Genomic DNA, 22,563 nt, shown 5'->3' on the forward strand with positions numbered 1-22,563 from the left:
CGCTGGGAATGAGTGATAAATCAGGACTTTTGAATGATTAGATTGAGAATCAATCCCTATTCAATGGTGTGTCCATACCAATAACTTCGCTATTCCAAAACAATGCCATAACTCTTGCATCTGTTTTGGTACACTTGATATCAAGATCTGTTGGTGAACATGTAAATTTCAAGTGCAAAGCAGATTTGGGTTAAGCATCTTCAAGCCATTCCAAAGTATGCAAATAGAAAATTTCACCATTTTTTGTTTCAGTGAGGTGGCATGTGTGGAATGTGCTCTTGTTGCTGCAAGTTCCAAAATCTTCTCACTATCATGAGATACAGTGGATAATTTTTCACCATGACTTTTGTGTACTGAGAAGTTTTAAGAATTCTTGCATAATTACAAGACCAGTTGAGCTGTTTAAGGTTATCTTCTCTTGGTCATAATCTTCAGATTGACTCATCTTTAGACACCAATACTTGTTGGGACTGTGCAATTGTAATGTGCTTGCTTGATTTCATTAATAATTATTTGATCCTATGTTCTGTAGTTCGTGATATATTTTCCTATGAAATATGGATGTTAATTGCAATAGTTTTTAAAGCATTTTTAAGATTTGCAAAAATGTAAATGGCCACCTTTTTAAGAATTGAGTTGCTTCTTTGGGGCCAGCTGTTCCCTACAGTAGAAGGAACAAAAAGAAGGAGACTTAAAATTGAAACAAAATAGTATCTAAGAGAGGACGGGTAAGATATGGCCCCAAAACCATCAGTGATGTAAGCACCAGATAAGCTAAGAGTAGAGTAAACATTGTCCGCTTATTCAAACCATACATATAAAGACTCACGAGCACAAAAGCAGTGTTTTTCTTATTGCACTATGAAAAGCTACCTTTGTCTTTTGATCCTCGTAGATTTTATTGCAACATTAAATACTACATTTGTCTTTTAACTTAGAAGACGTCTTAATTCTTAGTGTATTCAAGTCACAAAATAGTTATGTAAGGGAAAGATATATCTTGCCTAATTTGATTACTAGTTGACAAGGAAATACATGGGCCTAAACAGACTGATGTTTGCATGGCTCCAATAAATTTTGAGAAAACCTACGAGACGAGAATGGTGATGAGACTTGAATCCTTGAGTTGTTTATGCTCTTTATGGAAGATTTCAGATTAAGTAAAGGTGTACGACATTATGTAATCTCAGTTTTAAAAGTTTTATACCGAGGGTATCTTTTATTCTATAAATGTTTTTTAATTAGAGGGTAAATAAGTTTTAATGGGCTTCTAAAATTTTGCTATATTAAAATATTATTATAATAATTATCATAATAATAATAATTGATCAGAAATTTTATGATTGAGTGTAAAAAATATCATCACTGATTATTTAACTTGGGATATAGGTAATGGAGACAATGTCCTAGGAAGATATGAACCATTAAACTCACTAGGCCTCAACCCTAGAATTAAAGATGTCTTGACACATACTTGGGGTTTCAAACTTTGCGATTCCTTGTGCTAACTGTAATCTTTCAAACTAGATATTTGACCCTTAAAAGCAGTGTCCCTAACTGAAATCTTTCAAACTAGATATCTCTTCCTTAAAAAGAGTGAAGATAAGCTTGTTTGGGGAGGATCTAATGATGGGAAATACAAAGTTAAGAGTGGTTACAATAGAATTTCTAATTCACAATCCCTCCAAAACATTGATATCCCTCTCAACTTATGTTGGAATAAGGCTTGCTCTCCAAAATATTGGTATCCCCAAAATATTGATATCCCTCTCAACTTATGTTGGAATAAGGCTTTCTCCCCAAAAGTAGGCATATTCATGTGGGTAGCTCTACAAAAAGAATACTAACTGCATAATGATTTTAACAACTTGGTTATGTTGGACGTTAAAGATGCATATTGTGTCAACAAGATGATAAAACAATAGATCATATTCTTTTCAGTTGTTCTTATGCCAATAATTGATGGAATGAGATTAGTAATAAATAATTGCAAGCTTTAGCCCATATGGAAATATGGGTTAATTATTTTAAAACTCAACCTATATATTTACCAAACAAGTTATACGAATACACATGGGTCATAATTACTTCAATTATAGTATGGGAACTTTGGAAAGAAAGAAATTGAAGAATACTTCAAGATAAGAAAATGACCAACATTGGTAAAGCAGACAATGGTTGCCTTGTTCACTCATGGGAAGGAATAATCCAAGCTAAACTTGCAAAACCTATTATTGATACCACAAACATTATGGTAGAAGTCGAGGCTCTGATTGTTGGTTTAATGCCATGTAAATAATTATGAATCAAGGATATAGAAGTTTAGGGAGATTCACAAATGATCATTAATACAATGAGATCCCAAGGAATGCCAAAACAAAAACTCAACTTTAGAAAGAGCTATTGATTTATTCAAATTCTCTAATGAACTAGAATCCAAACATATATTTAGAAGACAATAGGTTGGTGATGAATTGGATAATAAAGGGGCATATGGTTGTTATATTATAGAAATGCTTTATATATAATCATCTTTTAAATTAGTTTGACTTGTAAAGGAATTGGTTTCATAAGTATTTATATATGTATATGTATGAATTAAATATAGTATAATTACTATTTACATATGTATGTACATATGTGAAAGTAAAATGATATATATATTTCAAAGCTAGGCAAGGTAAAGGTTGTAAAGATTATCTTTTGTGTATTCCATTTCATTCTTCTACTACAAAATGGATACTCCCATAGAAATGGAGGTGGGATAATGAAAAATGACTTTTTGGGGAGAAATTAGTGTGCAAAGGCTTAAGAAGATAATGAATGCTAAACACAATATGATAGTAAGGGTCATGCTGAAAAATTGAAGGTAAGGATTTCTTTGCTTTATGTTAGTTTGTGGTGATTGATCAAGGAAGTACTATATACTCACCATAATTCCTTAGCAGGGTTCGAGGGCATAGCCCCCAAGAACATTTTTTGGGGCTATATTTTTAGCCATTTTGGGTTGACATGTAACTAATTCTAACCCTAAAGGGACACAAAGATTGTATAAAATGGCTTAGGGTTAGGGATTTCATAATAAATGATGAGATAGTAGCTTCTTGCAATGGTATTAAGTTGCAAGGGATTATAGATTGTAATCAAGTTATAATAATTAGGTAATAATAATATTGGACTTGTTGTTGGTGGACATAGCCTAGGGATTCGATCTACTATGTTAAATTTGGTGTCTTGTGTTCTCTTTTGTGTGCTTTATTATTTTTTGATATTGGTTATATTTGGATGTATTTGTTAGTTTTGTCTCATTAATATTAACAAGTGGTATCAGAGCAAGGTTTTTAGTTATCCTCTATATGAAGGTCTCATGGTTGAGTGGGAGTGTCACAATTGAGTGAGAATGATGACAAATGAGGGTAAGCTGGAGGTTGAGAAGTCTAACACACGTAACTTTTGGTAATGGAAAATGCAAATGGAGGGCTATCTTTATTAGAAGGATTTATGTTGGCCACTAGAAGGAAAGGCCAAGAAAGAGACAATTATGATAGATGAGGACTAAGAGATTCTAGATAGAAAGACACTTGGAAGTATTTGTTTATGCCTTGTACAATTAGTGATATTTAATATTGTAAAAGCTAAGACAATGAAAGATTTGATGCAAACCCTAGCAAAGCTATATGAAAAGCCCTTTACTTCAAATAATGTATTTCTCATGAAACATTTATTTAATATGAAGATGATAGAAGGTGGGTGTGTTTCTGATCATTTAAATGAGTTTAATATAATTGCCAGTCAACTATCTTTTGTAAATGTAAATTTTGATGAAGAGATTAGGGCTCTCTTGTTTTTGTGTTTTTCGCCCAAAAGATGGGATGACTTGGTTATTGCTATGAGTAATTTTGTTACTTGATTTAATATCCTAAAAATTGATGATGTGATTGGTGTTATTTAGAGTGAGGAAACTCATAGGAAAAGCTCAGATGGATCTACATCAAGAAGTGTCTTGAATTCATAATGAAGAGGCTAAATGAATGAGAGAGGAAATAGTTCTATAAATCATGCGAAATCAAGAGAAAAATCAAAGGGAAAAAGTTCTCAATCTAGAGGACCAAAGGATTGCTACTACTATGGGTAACCATGGTATACAAAGAAAGATTATTGGTCTCATAAGATCAATGAAAGAGACAAATAACATGAAAACAAGGTGGCCAATGTGGTAAGTAATAAATCTAAAGAGGATGCTTGTCTTCTTTCATTAGAAAGTGTTGATGATTCAGGGGCTTCATTCATGCTACTCTCCGTAGAGGTTATTTTCTTGATTGACCAAGGGGATTTTGTATTTGTTTATTTGAGGGATCGTAAACCCTATCACATTGTTGGAAAGAGAAAAATTAAGATTAAGTTGTAGAATGAGAATCATTGGTTACTACAAGAGGTAAGACATGTTCCAAGGCTAAGTAGGAATTTAATTTTAGAGGGACAACTCAGTGATGAGAGTGGCACAGTTACTTTTAATGATAAAATTGTAAGGTTTTAAAAGGCTCCCTTGCAGTAGCAAAAGGTATGAAAGTAGGCACCTTATATATTTGTAAAATTCACAATGTTCCTTCTACTTTAATTATTGTAGAGAAAAATGAATGTTCAAGAACAATTGCTATAGTTGAGCAAAGACAACAAAAGAAAAATGTTGGAGATTATGAAACAACACTATGACACAACATACTTGGGTACATGAGTGAGAAAGGTATAAAATTACTTCATTAAAAGAAAGTTTAACTAGGTCTCAAATGCATCAATATGGATTTCTGTGAAAGTTGTGTAGGAAAATAAAAGAGAGTGAGTTTTGTGAACAGTGGGATAGAAAATAAAAATGATAAATTAGTACTTGTGTGTAATGTCCTCACTATTAGGGTTATTTTAGGACAAGTAGTACCTGCAAAATAATGGTTAGAATTACAATAATAACAAAAGTAACTATATTATTCTACCCTCTAATTTAACCCCAATCTTAAGGACGTCTCCAAGTTAGGCTTCCTGGGTCATAGCTACCTTGTGTCTTCCTAGGAGAGCACCCCTTAAGAATATTCTTGGATAGGAATCCTCTTTCTAAGGCTACTCACATATGCATATGTTAACAACATCAGAATATTCTGGCACATCAATTATTAGCCATGGAAAATAATAGAAATCTTACTATCTCCATGTTTTGATATCAATAGTCGACCATGAGGGATAATGTAGACCTTAATATCTCACATGCTCCATGCTTTGAGTCTCATTAATATCCATGATGCTAATCCATAGGTTAACAAACTATTATACACAAGTATAATTCATTAATATAAATAAATTCATAAATATAATTAATAAACATACGTTTCTTACCTTCTTATTTTCTTGGTCCATGTGGTTCTATCATTAGTTGGCCCTTCAATGATGTATTTCTTCTAGAATTATTTGAACTCTATACTTACTTTCTAAAATTCTTCATTTTCTAATTATAAGGAAATGGCAAAATATATTTTTTATTTCTTCTTTTCCAAGAGTCACGACCTTTCATAGTAAAAATCCTTTGAAAAGTCACAACATTTCATAGTTATAATCCTTTTGAAAAGTCACAACACTTCATAATTAAACTCTTTTGGAAAAGTCCCAATACTTTATAATCATAATATTTTTGAAAAGTCACAACTATTCATAATTATGATCCTTTAAAAGGTTCACATCCTTTCAATATCATTGATACCTTTTCAGAAAGTCACTTCCTTATTTTTTCATATTTCTTTCCTCTTTCATATTTGGTGTTGTGTGCCATAGGTTGTGGGCTGCAAGCCACATGCTGTGGGTCATGTGCCACAGGGCTGTGGGCCACGCACCCAAATAGTTGCCCCATGTGCTATGCCCTTGGTGCTGTGGCACCACTTTGATGCCATGAGAACCCTTAATTCTGTAGGCTACCCCTTAGCACTGCACGCCATATGTTCCAACACCGCAGGCGATGCCTTTTGCGCCACACACCCCTTGGTGCCACGTGTTGCGGGTTGTGCACCACACATTCATTTTTTTGGAAAAAGTTTAATTTTTTTTAAAAATAAAAAATATAAAAATAAAAAATGTTATATATATATATATAATGTTAAAAAAAAAAAAAAAAGGATAACGAAAGATAGAATAAAATGATGATAAAAAACAAAAGTATAAAAATACCCAAATTGGGCATTTTTTTTTTCCTTTATGCTTTTTTCAATTCATAGTTTTTACATTTTATCTTTGGACTAATAAAATTTTTTCTCACAATGTGCAGGTGATTAAATGGCATCCATGTCCAGAGTAGCACCCAAACCTATCATCTTCAAATTCCAAGACGTTCCTTCAAAATTAAGATTTCATGATGACCACATAGAAATATGAGATACTGACTTGGGGCACATGGATCTAGGAGAATTCCTTAGAATTTGCAACAAGCCAAAAGAGAGATCTGCACTAGTATCTCCACTCATCCATTCTAGGTTGGTGAACACAACTTCACATCCCATGTCAATACAATCAACTGAATTAATCATGGCCTTGTCACAATGTTTTGTTCTTGATGAAAGAATAGTCAAGAGTGTCACTGGAGAAGTGATGTTGGATCTATGACCTAAGAATATTAAGAGGGTTTTCCACCTTCCAAAAGAAGATTAGTTCATCAGACTTTCATATGAAGCCACTAAGAGATGGTACAAGGAACACTAGTAGGAGGCCATCGACATCATACAATCTTCTTATCTCATCGAGAAGATTCCAAGGGGAAAGCTAATAGAAAAAGTAGATATGACCCAAGGATACATGAAGGAGGATATCAGTTATTCCATCATTCTCGTAAGCAAAGTCATGGCCTTACCCATAGCAGGCCACCTTAGCACTTTCATGGTCAACTTCATTGAGACCATTAGATAGGCAAAGATACCACTCGACCGAGCCACCACACTAAGTGAAAAATTGTGTCAGCAACTTAGGACAGTGAAGGACAAGAATTTTTTTTATATGACTTCTTATATGGTATACCCTCTTGTAGTAAGGGCAAAAAACTATCCCAATTTGTACAAGAGAGGCAGTATGCATGATCCCAATGCCTGGCCATATATAGTCTACCCTCAACTAGTGAAGAAGAAACTCTCAGTGGAGAGCAAGGAATACATAATCATTAATGATGGGTTTATCTTTGTGATCATTTGATTCATTGAGAGAGACTATGGGAAGAGGTTATTTGATGAAGCTAAAGCACAAGTCACAACTCTTGAAGCCTACTTCATGCAGTTCAAAACATTCACCTATCTACGAGTAGTTGTTGCCTCTATCAATCCTAAAAAGCTCCCAAGATACCCAAGTGACAAACTAGTGCTATTGGAGATATCCCAAAAAATTGAGTCAACCTATGAGAAGATAAAGAGGCAATATAGACCTTGTTGGGCATGGCCATTGGTCATTGGACTGTATAGGGTGAAGAGGAAGTATGATATTCTATCTTTCAAATAGGAATGGGAGAACTATCCCCTTGAAGAATATAACCATCCTGACCCAATTTTGATAATGTTAGGAGAGTGGAGAGTCTGGCAGGAAAGGACTTCCATCATGAGGATGCTGTGGAAGATCAATGGATGAATCCCACAAATGACTATGATGTTTGTATATGAGACTATTGTAGGATGACTTTGTATCTAGTAGAGAAGGATCTCTAGTTGAACATCCTAGAGGAGATAAAGTAATAGGATTCTAAGGAGTTATTGGATCCCCTATTCAACATAGAAAAAAATGGTGAAAGACCCATTATGAATGCTAAGGTTGATAGGGAGGAGGATGATGATATTAATAATTGAGTGAAGCATGTAATTAGAATGACAAAGGATTGGATCAAGAAACCTTTTCCACTTGATCCAATTCCTGACATAGTGATCTTCCATGCACATGCTCACCCAGAAAAAGGTAGAGGAAAGAAAGTCACAAATCCTACCTTCGCAACTCAGTCTCCTATCAAAGCAAAAATGATATACCAACTTGATCGCTTGGTTGGATATTATCACCCTCTTGAGAGGAGGGGAAACACCAAAAGAAAGAGGACCTCCCCTTAGAGGATTCTAGTAGAATAGGTGCCTCCCCAGTAGTAGGAATAGAGTCCAAAAGGGTCCCAAGATATTAGGGCTACCCAATTCCAAGATGAACCATAGTTGCTTCCAGTTGTGTCTAGCCAACAGGAAGAGGGTGAGATTCCATAAGTCTCCATCCCTCCTACACAAGATGAGCGAACTTCTCCTTCTACTTCTAAGAAATAGAAGAAAAGAATTAATATTCAGATGAAGAAAAGGGAAAGGGTCAGTAGAAGATTAGTGCCTAATCCATCTATTCCTGAAAGCATTCCAGAAGGATATGAAGAGGAGAAAGAAGAAGAATCAGAAGAGGAGGAGGAAAAAGTGTCCCTATAGGGAATAACTTGGTTAGCAAGAGCCACACATTTGCAAAGAAGAAAGAGTGCCACAGGTACCCCACCATCCACTCAAGTAGAACCCTTAGAACTCTCTATTTCAGAAGATGAAATATGGTAGTGGGTGGATGAGTAGAGTGAAGAAAGTGATGATGTTTTCTAAATGTCAAATTTTGATTTCATGCTTGTAGGTACATAATTGATTAGGGATAAGATCAGTGACACCCCTATAGGAGAACCTCAACAAGAAGACTTAACACAAATACTACTAGATATACAGGGTCCTAATCTTACTCCACCATCTCCACCATGAGTTACAGTGGTAGAATAGGGCTCGATGACTCCTCCACCTTAGATTTTAAAAATTAGGTTTAGAAGGAACCATCATCAGAGGAGAGACTGGAACAAATGGCAACTAGTGAAGTGTCAGAAGGACAAATGGTCAAATATTCCCAGCCACCTTCCCAAGACATTGAGTTGCATGCTATAGGGTCTACTGAGACTAAGGCTACATAAGATGATCCCTCCCAACATGAGACAACTCCAAGTAGGAGTGATAAGGGGAAGGAGATAGTAGAACATACCCCTTTGTCATCAAGAGCTAGGTCCTCAACAAGACACATCTCGAGATGGATCCGAAAGGAAATAATGAGTACTAAGCCTCAATTCCATGCTTTAGAGGAAGACATTTGTGTTATTATAGAGATCCTAAATAAACCTAAGTCACTCTATTGGAATTTTTCACTAGCATAAGGAACTAGGATTTATTTGCACAAGTGGCTATCCCTCTTGAAGGCACAGATGCAGAAGGCCTTAGCCTTGAGGATTATGAAGTAAAGGATGTTATGTTGGGAAGGCCTACATGGGATTTATCTCAACAAATGATGACTATGGGAGTCAAAGAGGTTTTTAAGCACATGGAGAAAGATGAGATTTAACTCCAAGCACTTCAAAGGTAGGTTGAGATCCTAAAAGGATATCTAGCCAAAGTTGTTGGTCCTCTTGATCCTGAACACCTTGAGAAAACTCTGAATACCATACTTAGAGAAGGGGGAGGTGTGCAACTTGACCCATTTTTTAAGGCTTGTTAGGAGTGGCATGAAAGTTTTGAGGAGAAAGGTGTTACAATCATGATAGGGAATTTGAAGTTACTGCATGCTACATAGGAGAATATGAATAAGATCATAGCAATTTTGAAGTAGGACTTCAGTAACATGGATGAGGTATGGGCCTAGAGTAAGGATTTGCAGACTCTATAAGCCATAAAGGGCCATAGATACCGGGTTTTGATTGATGTATATACTAGAGAAGAATTCGATATGATTGATGATTAGATAGAGAAAATAGTGGATAGTAATAAAGTAATGGAGACATTACATAAGGAGATTCATTTGCTTAAGGACCAAACCCGAGAGAATTTTTTTGAAGAAGAGAGACACTACAGTGATGCATGCTTGGATATTTTTGAAGATGAGGAATGTGAAAAGTTGTTACCTATAGAGATAGTAGTGGAGAATTTCAAGAAGATTTTTATGGAGGTTTCTGATGATGAGGACATCCGACATGGCTTTAGGATTGAAGAAGCATTGTTAGAATTGGATACCAAACTCAACGATTTTGCTGATACCCAAATTGAGGTAGAAAATTATAAATAGAAGGTAAAAGACAAGTATGAGGCTTTAGATATTCCAGATGTTGCCAAGATTACTGAAATGATAGAGAAATTCAAGGGAAAACATCCAAACATAGCTTTGGAATGAAGAAGGACAAAATCTAGATGCCAGAATTTCAATTTTGACATTTAGTAAAATTTTGAGATTTTTGATCCTATTGAGGTTCGCAAATTTGTAGCTCTATAGGAGTGCAAGTTTGTAGGTACATAGGTCTACAGCTTCACAATTCAGAGGTGCACCGATAGTTAACTACTTATTCCAAAAATAGCACTTTCCATGCAACAAGAACACATTCTGATGGCAGTTTAACTTTGACACATGCCTAGTAAAGGAGTAGCTTCTATTTTTTGTACCTCCAGACACTCCTACTTTGACTGAAGGCTTCCTCCTACTTTCTCTCTCATGTTTTCTTTATTTTGGATATGTAAAGGGCTCATGCATCTAATTAATGAATAAAATATGGATTGAGTCCCTATAAGCACCAGATTAATTGTTAGTCTGTATATATTTAGTTTGTTTTAATGTTTTAAAAGAATTTTATTGCATAAAGATATCTCTCACTCTCAAAAAAAATTGAGGAGATGATTTCTTATAAATACCCCACTATAATATGTAACAAGGGCCACTAGTATTATGTAATAAAATTATGCTTCTTGTGCTCACATTTAGAGTGAAGTGATTCTTGCCTAAATGTGTCATTGTTTTGTGAATTCTATTCATGAGATTGTGATTGAGCCAAAGGTTTATTGCATTGTTTTTGGTTGTGTGATCTTTTAGTTCTGGTGTTTGCTACAGATGTATGAATTTGGCTGATGTATCAAACTTGAGAAGAGATCATCAAATTGTGTGTGCATAGCTTTTTGTCTCACATGGGCACACTTTTCGTGGCATTGCAATTTTATGAAAGGTGAAATATCATACGATTGTTAAAGTTTCTCATCAACAATTGCATTAGTTGATTCTAGGAATCCTTGCTCTTATTCTCATTGGTTTCCTACTAATTTCTTTGAAAGTTTAACTTGCACTTTGTTGTTTTCTGTAGCTTATGTCCATTTAGGATTTCAATTTCATGTTATTTTGTTTTAGTTTCATTACTTTCTTTGCTAATCCATTGTTAGAATAGGAACTCATTTTAGTTGTAGTGTTAGATTTCATTCATTGAAGAAAACTAGAAAATATAAAAACATTATTCTTTTGTGTGTTATTTTGAGACAACAAACAAATTTACTTCATTCCAAGATCATAATAGAACCAATAAAGGCCTCCTCATGAACAATCACATTTATCTTCAATTGAGTAGATTTTGTTCTGTTGCAAGACAAATACTGAACCTTGGAGTTGATACCAAAAGATTAGCTTTTCAAGAGAGGAATTGTGTAATGGATTCTTGCCATTATCCTCGTGCATAATGACCACCCAACATAAGTGGAACTAGAAGGAGGGCTATTTAGATTCGCAAAAAGGAAGAAAATTTGTCAAAGTTTTAGAATTTTTGACTTCTACAAAAATCTGCACTTCACATAAGTTCAAAAAAATTTCTAAGTTTTTTGGAGAAATTTAGATCCATAGCTCTATAGCTTTGTAGGTACATAGGTCTTCAAATCCATAGGTATGCAGGTCCACAGATCCACAACTATGTAGGTGCGTAGGTGTGCATAACTCTGTGGTGCACAAAATTTAGAGAGGTGAGAAAGTGTACTTCTATAGAGGTGCACTATTTCCAAAATTGATGCACAAGCTGGAGGATATTGATCCAAAATCCCCATTTTAGTGAGCATTAAGGTCTACACCAAGTGCACATGAGTTTCTTGAGCTTATCTACTTCTACAAACCATGTAGTTACAAGGGAACATCCCAAATTCAACCACTTTCATTCAAACTTTCATCATCTTCTTCAACTCCACCTCCACTCCAACCACCTAGTGGACCACCACATATTCCAATAGCTACTCCTCAATAGCCATCATTAGGTCTGCCAAAACCTCCAACGGCCTTTTTCACAAATGCTATAGACTCACCTATAAAGTTCAGAGGAGCACTCCATGACCTCCCTAAGAATCTTGAGAAGTTTTTCCCTAGATTCATCTATGGTGAGACTTGAACTACTAAAGATCATGTCAAGGTATTCAAGGAAAGTTGCATCTACAAGCAGGTCGCTAATGAGGATGTGGTTCTTCATTTTTTCCCCTACTCTTTGGGGGAAATTTCCTTCAATTGGTATATTAACTTGCCACCTAGATGCATTGGAGATTGGGATACATTCAAAAAATTGTTCTTGGAACAATTCAAGACATTCATCAATCTAGCTGTGATACATCAAGAATTCATATCAAATAAAAGGGACCTAGCTAAGATAGTTTCTTGCTTCAACCATCACTTTCATATGGCCTATCGCAAGTTGGAAATGCCATACACCATACCAGTTGAAGCTGGTATTCAGATTTATTTGAATGTTATGGACCATCTTCATGTGATTTTTTTGAGAAGACTTCCTGCAATGAATATCGACACATTGGATAAAGTCTTTGTAGAGGCAATAACATTTGCGAAGCAAGCCAATCCCAATGGTGGAGGAATGATGCTTCTGATGCAAGCAATCACTACAATACCAACATACCCCATGGGAACACCCACGGTGCCTAGCCAATTCATACCTATGAATCTAATTCCATTATAGCAGGTACTCACTCCACAAAATCATGTGATCGCATATCCAAGGTATGAGCCTCCAAAAATAGCTTTCTTTAAACAAAAGGCCATAGTCCCCGTGGAAACAGACAATAACCTTATTTTAGAAGTTGGTCAAATGAAGAAGACTATGTCACAAATGAAAAATGAATTGACATGTCTTAGATTGTCACAAGGAAAAAATAGAAACTTCCAAAGAAACAAGGCTAGCCCCTACAACAACAATCTTGGTCAGAATTACAATAGGAACTTCAATGGGAACAATAGCAACAACAATGCAAGAAACAATAATGGAGGAAACAAATTCAATCCTCCTGATTGCAAAAATGGCTTCCAAAGATAGAACCAATAATGGAACAACCATTTGAATAATGGAAGCATTCCTACTGGTAACAACAACAAAAATGTTCAATTAGCTAATATCAATTAGTATGATGATAGCCAAAATGTGCTTACCAATGATGGTTCATACTATAATGGCAATTAGGAAATGAATCAAAATTCATCAATAAATGACAATCCTCCTCTTGTAAAATTCAATCCTATGCTATTGGAATCCTATGATTCTACACATAATACACAAGTGGAAGAACTAACAAGTGAGGATTTCTTATTCCCATTTAGTCAGGAACCTAATATTCAACATGATGAGATGTTTTCTTTTCGCAATGACAATCAAAATACATATAATCTAAGAAATAGAAAGGAACCTTTGACAGATGGAATTCCTCCAAGTTTACAAAAAATTCATCTTGATCTAAGAGCAAGCAACAATCTGCCACCAATAAGACCAGTGTATGGAGGACAATAGAATCAGAATCCAATGAATATACCAACAATACTAAAGAATCCCACTTGGTCCACTGAAAAGTACAATGTAGTGGAGGATTTGAAAAGGACTAAGGCCAATATGTCCATGTTTGACATTTTATAGAATTGTCCACAACAACAAGAAGCTTTTATGAACACATTAGATCATACAAAAGTTTCTCACAATACAAATACTGTTCCTCAAAAGATAGTATCTCAATAAGTGAACGCTACAAAAGCAATTCCCACTATGTTCAAAGACAAAGTCGAGGTACCCCCATTTCTGCTTAGCATCAAGATATATGGGAAGAATCTTCACAATTGCCTCATTGATTCAGGAGCTTCATGTAATGTAATGCCATTATCAATAGCTCAAAGGCTAGCAGTTAGTCCTCAACCTCTAATCGAGTTGTGATATAGTTGGATAAAACAGAAGTAAAAGTCATTGGTATATTAAAAGATGTGTGAATACAACTAATAGTTGACCCTTGTATTTAGGATATTATTGACATACATGTGGTTGATATCCCATAAATATATGGGTTGCTTCTAAGCAAAGAATGGATGACATGTCTTAGAGGATGGTTTTCTACAAACTTCACTCAATTATGGTTGCCATGGAAAGGATTGAACAATCAAATCAAGATAGATATTGAGCCCAAATTGAAAACAGTGATCACATATTACAATGCCCTAAATGAGATAGAATTCGTACAATTAGATTTGGGTTTATACAAAGCAATGGTATTGGATATTATTCCAACCAATACACCTCAAGATTAGAAGGAAGAACCTAAGGTGCTAGTACCCAAAAGTGAAATAGTGACACAGTTCATAGATAGTATGGTGATTAATTTAGAATGTTTAGGAGAGGAAGCTGATCCCAACATCCTCCTCCTTCTAGGATTTTTCTAGTTACACACAGTTAGTCACTCTAAATTTGAATGCTCATCATGCCAAGAAGTAGTTGTAAAGGTACTAACACACATAATGGAAAAAAAGGATAAAATGACCTCAACAGCTGAACTCACAAAAGTCAAAATTTGGTGGACTCATCCAACCTTGTTGAAAAAATTGAAGAGGAAAGCAAAGATCTAAGTGTGTCATACAATGATACCTCTTCAGATGGTGGAGGTTTGTCTTCTCCACCTCCTAGGATGATTAAAATTCAAAGGAGAAGATGATATGTGAAAAGTAAAGGGTGGACTTCAATAGTCATCCATCTTGAACCTAAAGTTGAGGAAATCAAAGAACTGATAGGAAAAATCCAAGAAAAAAAAGAAAAACATACACTTCCTCTATCCATAGATTACAAAGGGGAATCATCAAGTCCTACACAAGGAAAGTTACAATGGATTCCTAAGAAATAGTCATTCAAGGCTCAAGTGAAAGAGAAGTTAAGAATGAATAAGCATAAAGTTAGAAAACCCAAGGAAAATGCAATTTGGACACTTTTCTTCAATGGTTCTAGGTGCAAGATGGGGGCCGGTGTAGGTATCAAAATTGTCAACCCAAAAAGTAGGTCTTTCTATGCTACATATCGATTAATGTACTAATATTGCTATAGAATATGAGGCATTAATTCAAGGACTTGTCTTTACACTAGAGAAAGGAGTCACAACTCTCATAATCGAAGGGGACTCTCAATTGGTTATATGACAAGTAAAATCCATATACTCTTGCAATGATAAAAGATTACTTGCTTACAGAAAAAGGGTATGGGATATATTGGATGACTTTGAAGCTTTAAACATCAAATCCATTCCAAGAAGAAAGAACATGGTAGTAGATGCTCTTGCCATTTCAGCAAGTGCTTTATAGCTAGTTGAAAGAATCAAGTTGAAAATATTTTTAGTGGAATTGGTTTATGTTCCATCCATTCCTAATAATATCACAAACTTTTAGGTCTTTCAAGATGATCAACATATACTTGAGTTTATCATGTGCAGTCGGCATTTTGAGGGACAAGAAATTGATGATACATTAGATGACAAACTCAGAGATGATGAGCTTGACGAAAAAGATGGGATTCTTAATTTGAAAACCAATACTATTCCAAAAGGAATGGTTGAACTAGAAAACATCTTTGATCATGATGAATCAACACTTAATAGAAGGGTAACCCAAGAAAAGGGAATTAAAGAATGTGACTCATAGAATTTAGGTATTGATGAAGAACCAAGAATGGTACAGATAGGAAAAGTATGCAACTCACAGGAAAGAGAGGACATGCTCTAATTACTCACCAATTATAAGGATGTCATTGCTTGGAGCTATGAAGAATTGAAGACTTCTGATCCTAAGATTATCACACATGACATCCTACTAAAACCAGATGCCAAACCATTTTGACAAAGTCAAAGAATGGTAAATCCTATCATTGAACCACTAATTATGAAAGAAGTAAAGAAGCTACTAGATGCTAAGATCATATTTCCTATCTGCCATTCCACATGGATGGAAAATTTGGTTCCCATGCAAAAGAAGACTGGAGAGATTCATCTTTGTGTTGACTTTCATAACTTGAATCTAGCATCTCAGAAAGAAAACTATCCTTTTCCCTCACTAGATGAGGTCTTGTAGATTGTAAATGGTTTGAAAATGATGTCATTACTAGATAGTTACTTAGGATATAATCAAGTGATGGTCAATGAAGAAGATAGGCTAAAAATGGCCTTCACAAAAAAGTAGGGAACTTTTGGCTACATAAGAATGCCTTTTGGATTAATAAACATAGGAGCTACATTTCAATGGGTGATGGATGAAGCTTTCATAGGATTGATTAATAGATGTATATTCATTTACATGGATGACTTGACTATCTTTTTGAAAGAGTGAAGCACTCACATTGCTGATCTAAGACAAGTATTGAATAGATGTCATAAATATGACATATCTCTCAATTCTAAGAAATGTTCATTTGGTGTTACTAAAGGAAAGCTCCTGGGACATGTTATTTATGAAGTTGGAATCTCCATTGATCTAGATAGAGTTGAATCTATTCTGACATTAGCATCTCCACATAGTCAGAAGGAATTGAAGCCTTCTTCAGAAAGATAAACTCTGTGCAAAAATTCATAAGTGGATTTGTAGAGATAGTTTGTCCCCTTAATGATTTACTCAAAAAGGGGGCTAATATAGAATGGGTTCCAAAGATAAAATAGTTATTTGAAGATATCAAGGTGGCCATTTCTACAGCCCCAGTTTTGGTGAGTCCTGATTATGAGTTTCCTTTTAAGATCTATTCCTTTGCTTTTGAACATTCTTGTGTAGGGATCCTGACATAGAACAAGGAAAAGAGGATGAAAGACTGGTTGTTTTTATGAGTTGTCCCCTAAAGAATGTAGAGTTGAATTATTCAAACCTTGATAAAAAATCCTTTGCATTGATCAAGGCAGTAAAAAAGTTCTGTCACTACATACTAAGAAGTAAGCTATATGCAATTGTACCTGATCTAGCAGTAAAGATGCTTTTAATGCAAAATGAACTCACTAAAAGGAGAGGAAAGTGGATGGCAATACTTCAAGAGTTTGATCTTGAAATTCAACCTGTGAGATTAGTCAGAGGTCAAGGGTTGTCTAAGATGATAGCTGATAACCAGGATGGAAATGAAAAGGAATTCAAGTTTGATGATGAAAAGGATGAGGATGATCAGAAGAAGATGGTTGTATCCCAAGTTGATATTAATCAAGGTGTGGTGATAGAAATTTGGTATCAAGACATTTGTTATTATCTCCTACAAGACCAATGCCCAAAATGAATGAATAGTTCACAATGTAGGGGAATTAAAATGAAATGCAAGTCCTACATGTTACATGATAACAAATTGTATAAAAGGAACTATGAAGGGATCTATCTGAAATGCTTATGACATGAAGAAGCCAAGGAAGTCTTGGAACACTTTCATGATAAGTATGGTACAGGACTTCATGATATGTATGGTACAGGACATGGTTTGGCAGATGCAATGGCCCACATGATTCTAAGATCAGGTTTTTTTTGGCCATTGATATTCACAGACACTTTCAAGCATGTACACTCTTGCCATATCTATCAAACCAGTGCCAATAGAGAAAGGAATCTGATAATGCCTTTGAAGCCTATGTATGAGATATGTCCCTTTGCAAAGTGAGGGTTGGATTTTATTGGGCCAGTCAACCCACCATCATCAACTGGACATGAATTTATTCTCATAGCTATGGATTACTACACATGATGGATGGAAGAAAACATATTTAGAAATTGCACTACTAAAGTGGTAACAAACTTCTTGGAAGAACACATTGTTACTAGGTTTGGAATGCCATTCGCCCTTGTGTGTGATAATGGGTTTTCTTTCACATCTACATTTTTGACCCAATGGGCATTTGAAAATAAAGTCATTATCAAGTTCTCTTTGAATTACTACCCACAAGGAAATGTGGTAGCAAAATCTACAAACAAGAACTTGATCACAGTAATAAGACAATTGTTGAAAGAAAACCCTAGGGATTGGCATATACAACTCAAATATGCCCTATGGACAGATCGAGTTAGAGTCAAAAATTCTTTGGGGACTTCTCCATATTTTCTTGTCTATGGACAAGAACTAGTGTTCTCACTTAATCTTAGAATTCCTATTTTGGAGTTCATGAATGGGTATGTTGAAGACGTTGACAAAGTAAAAATCAGATTAATGAATCTTTTAGAGATGGATGAAAAACAAACAACTACATTGGAGCACATGGCTAAACATGAAGATGTTGTGAAAAGATGGTTTGACAAGAGAGCCATAATCAAATCATTTAGGATTTATGACCTTGTTCCACTCTAGGATAAGGTGAAAGAAATGATGGGCATCCATACCAAGTTTCAACACTTGTGGATAGGCCCTTATCAGATTGCGGAAATTCTAGGAGAAAACACTTTTAGGCTCAGTTCCTACAAGAGAAATTTCTTCCCCTGCTTGTAAATGGGAAATTTTTGAAGTATTATTTTGAAGCCTAAAAGAGACAAAAAAAAAAAATTAGTTATATTTTATTTCTACATTTAGCTTAGATTTTCATTCTTGCAAGCCTATTTATTTTTGCAAGTGTGTTTTCTTTTAGTCATGTGTTTCCTTTCAAAGTTGTGTCAGTCCTGGGGGGTAAGGTGTACTCGAGATTTTCTCTCAAGATTTTACTAACCACTTTTGGTTCTGATTTTAGGAAGAGGTATTTCCTTGTCAAAACATTTGGATGATTGTGTCTTATACCAACCAAGAAATTGAAATTTCTTGTGGAAATAGGGGATTTTTAGTCTAGAAATCAGAAGCCTAGACCAAAAAGTTCTTAACATTTTGCAAATTTAAAAATTTGATTGTTTTAGGTGTTGTTAAAACAAAGTCAAAGATGATGAGGGATGGCCCAAACTTCAACTAGTTCAAATAGGAGGGGTCTCCCCGAGAGATTGATAAGATCATTGTTTAGCATGAGAGTTTCTAAAGTTCTAAAAGAGGAACACAAGGGATATTCACAAGAGATTGAATCCAAGAAATGACACTGATGTCCTGACTACACAGTCTAAGTTTGGTTAGGATACAAAAAATGATAAAAAGATAAAAAGAAAAAGAAAAAAATACGATGTTAAGATGAAGGATTCTAAAGATCTAAAATGGCAAAAGATACGTTCTCAGAAAAAAGTATCTGATATTCAAAATATTGGGTATGTGCAGGATCATGGTGTGCCAAAAAGTGGCGATCTGAAAAATATGTAGTTCTAAAATGCCTCAAAGAATTTCAAAATTTATTCCAACTCTTTTCCCACCCATCTCGATACTAAATGAAAACAATTAATACCTTTATAATTCCTACTATATCTTTCGATACCAACCTTATATGGTTATCTTTAAAACATCCCGAAACTGTGTTTTTGGCATGCTTTTATGTGTTTTTTACTTCAAGTATGTAGCTGATGACTTTTTTTAAACCAAAATTTGATATAATGAAAAGGGTTTCTTAAGAATGTTCTTAGCTTTTCATAAATGTAAGGTTTGTCAAATTACGAGTTCAGTAAGTAATTATTACTTATTTTCTAATGGAGTTAGCTACAAAGTGTTGATTGACATACTGGTTGAAAAATAGCTATAAATTTCAAACCGTATAAGATTTGTGAAATCCAAAAGATGCGTCACATTCTATGCTTAACTAGTATAAGAAAAAGAAAAGAAAAACTTAATTTTGATTTTTTTTGAACTAGTTAAGGTGGTCAAACATAGGAGTTTTTTAATTCTGAAAATAGTATAGTAGAAAATTCATAATTAATTAATTATTTAGAATAAAAATTCTCAAAAATATGTGTCACATCTAGGCATGAGTCTACTTTTTATATCTAAAATTATATTTAAAAATATTATCATTTGATTATGATTAAGGTGGTCAGACATACACCTACTTTTTATTTTTTCCCTAAAATTTTTGTAGTACTGCATAAAAATTGAAACTTTTGACCAATCAAATAATTTTTTCTCTAGATAAGGCCTTGTATTTTAGAAACTAGATTCAATTTCCTAAAAATTATTTTGTTACAATTTTTTGATATAAAGTCTAGAACCACTCTAAAATTATGTGTCAATTTGACATAACCCTGATTTGTTAGTTTTTCACTACCACTTAAGGCCATAGTTTGGTACACCATGATCCTGCACATACCCTATTGCTTCATCAAAAGTAACATTTTGAATGACATGGAGAAATTATTTAAAAAGCTAAAAGAATGTGGCATCCCACCAAGAGCCCTTGAATTGATTCTCTCATCTGGTCAAGCAATCGATTGATGAAAAGCCTTCATGGAGATTTCAAATGAATGAGATGGGAGGAATGGAAGATTGTTTCGAGTTGTTAGAAAACTTTGATAGACTACACCCTGAGATGTCAAAAGGAATGAATATATAATACACACACTAAGTTTGAAGGTTTCAAATTCTGAGATTTTGATTATAAAGTCATTCGAAAGATGATCGAGATGTTTGAAGTTTGGTTGGTATTTGATACACGTTGGAGGAATGTTAGCTAATGAAAAAATGCCTTGGTGATTTCTTCCTTTTTTTGGGGCTATTTGTTGTGGTCTCACAACACATGCCCCATTCCTCACTAGGAATGGGGACCCCCTACTTTTTATTTCTGACTCGTAGACTTAGAATTTGAGAGTCAAAAGAAAATATTAGAAGTTTAGAGTATTAGAGTCATCAAAATTAAAAAATAAAAAAATAAAAAATTACAAAAACCTAAAAAATTAATATATTAGAAAAACAAAAAAAATTAGAAAATTGAAAAAAAATAAAAATGGAAAAGTATAAAAATTAATAATAAAAAAAATTCTCGCATGCGAGCGCATGGGTGGGGTTATAGAAATCCTTCTCCCCTCCTACACTTCATTCATTTTTTTTTACTTAGCATTTTTTTGAAGTGTTGACACAAGGTAATTTGTGCCCCTCCTTGTCTTGGCCTTGAGCGCCTTTCAAACCCCATTGCGATGGCAGGCCATGTGTTACAGGCCACGTGCCCTTAGCACCACATGCCACAGGACATGAATCATGAGCCACGTGTTGCAGTCCATGCGCCCTTGGCATTGTGTGCCTAAACAATTGTATTGTGCACTATGCCCCTTGGCACTATGGTGTCACTTTAGTGTAATGTGAACCCTTAACATTGCTGGCTGCTGCTTAGCGTCACATGCCGTAGGTCCAGTGCCATGGGCCACGCACCACACATTCATTTTAATGGAAAAAGTTTATTTAAAAAAAAAAATTTAAAAAAAAAAAAAATTTTTTTTTTAAAAGATAAAAAAAAGATAGAATAAAATGATGACAAAAAATAAAAGTATAAAAATACCCAAATTGGGTGATTTTTTTTTTCCTTTATGCTTTTTTCAATTCATAGTTTTTACATTTTATCTTTGGACTAATAAACATTTTTCTCATAATGTGCATGTGATTAAATGGCATCCATGTCTAGAGTAGCACTCAAACTCATTGTCTTCAAATTCCAAGGCATTCCTTCAAAATCAAGATTTCATGATGACCACGTAGAAATCTGAGATACTGACCTGGGGCACATGGATTTGGGAGAATCCATCAGAATTTGTAACAAGCCAATAGAGAGGTTTGCATTGGTATCTTCACTCATCTATTCTAGGTTGGTGAATGTAGCTTCACATCCCATGTTAGTACAATCAGCTAAATTAATCATGGCCCTGTCATAAACATTTTATTCTTGATGAAAGAATAGTGAAGAGTGTCACTAGAGAAGTGGTGATGGATCTATGAACCAACAATATTGAGAGGGTTTTCCACCTCTCAAAAGTGGATCGGTTCATCAGACTTTCATATGAAGCCATTGAGAGATAGTATAGGGAACACCAGTAGGAGGCCATAGACATCATACAATCTTCTTATCTCATTGAGAAGCCTCCAAGGGGAAAGATAACAGACAAAGTAGATATGACCTGAGGATACATGAAGGAGGATATCAGTTATTCCATCATTCTCCTAAGCAGAGTCATGGGCTTACCCATAGTAGGCAACCTTAGCACTTTCATGGTCAAATTTATTGAGACCATCAGACAAGCAAAGATACCACTGGACTAGGCCACCACACTAAGTGGAAACTTGTGTGAGAAACTGAGGATGGTGAAGGAAAAGAAGAACTTTTATATGACATCTTATATGGTATACTTGCTTGCAACAAGGGAAAAAAACTATCCTAGTTTGTATAGTAGAGGCAGTATGCAGGATCACAATTCCTGGCAATATATAGTCTACCCTTAACTGGTGAAGAAGAAACTCTCAACACAAAACAAGGAATACATAATCATTAATGATGCATTTATATTTGTGATCATTCAATTCATTGAGGGAGACTATGGGAAGAGGTTATTTGATGACGCCAAAGAACAAGTCACAACTCTCAAAGC

Source organism: Cupressus sempervirens, chromosome 5 (genome assembly GCF_028749045.1).
Source record: "Cupressus sempervirens isolate cs-2001-9-10 chromosome 5, ASM2874904v1, whole genome shotgun sequence".
NCBI classification, from domain to species: Eukaryota; Viridiplantae; Streptophyta; class Pinopsida; order Cupressales; family Cupressaceae; genus Cupressus; species Cupressus sempervirens.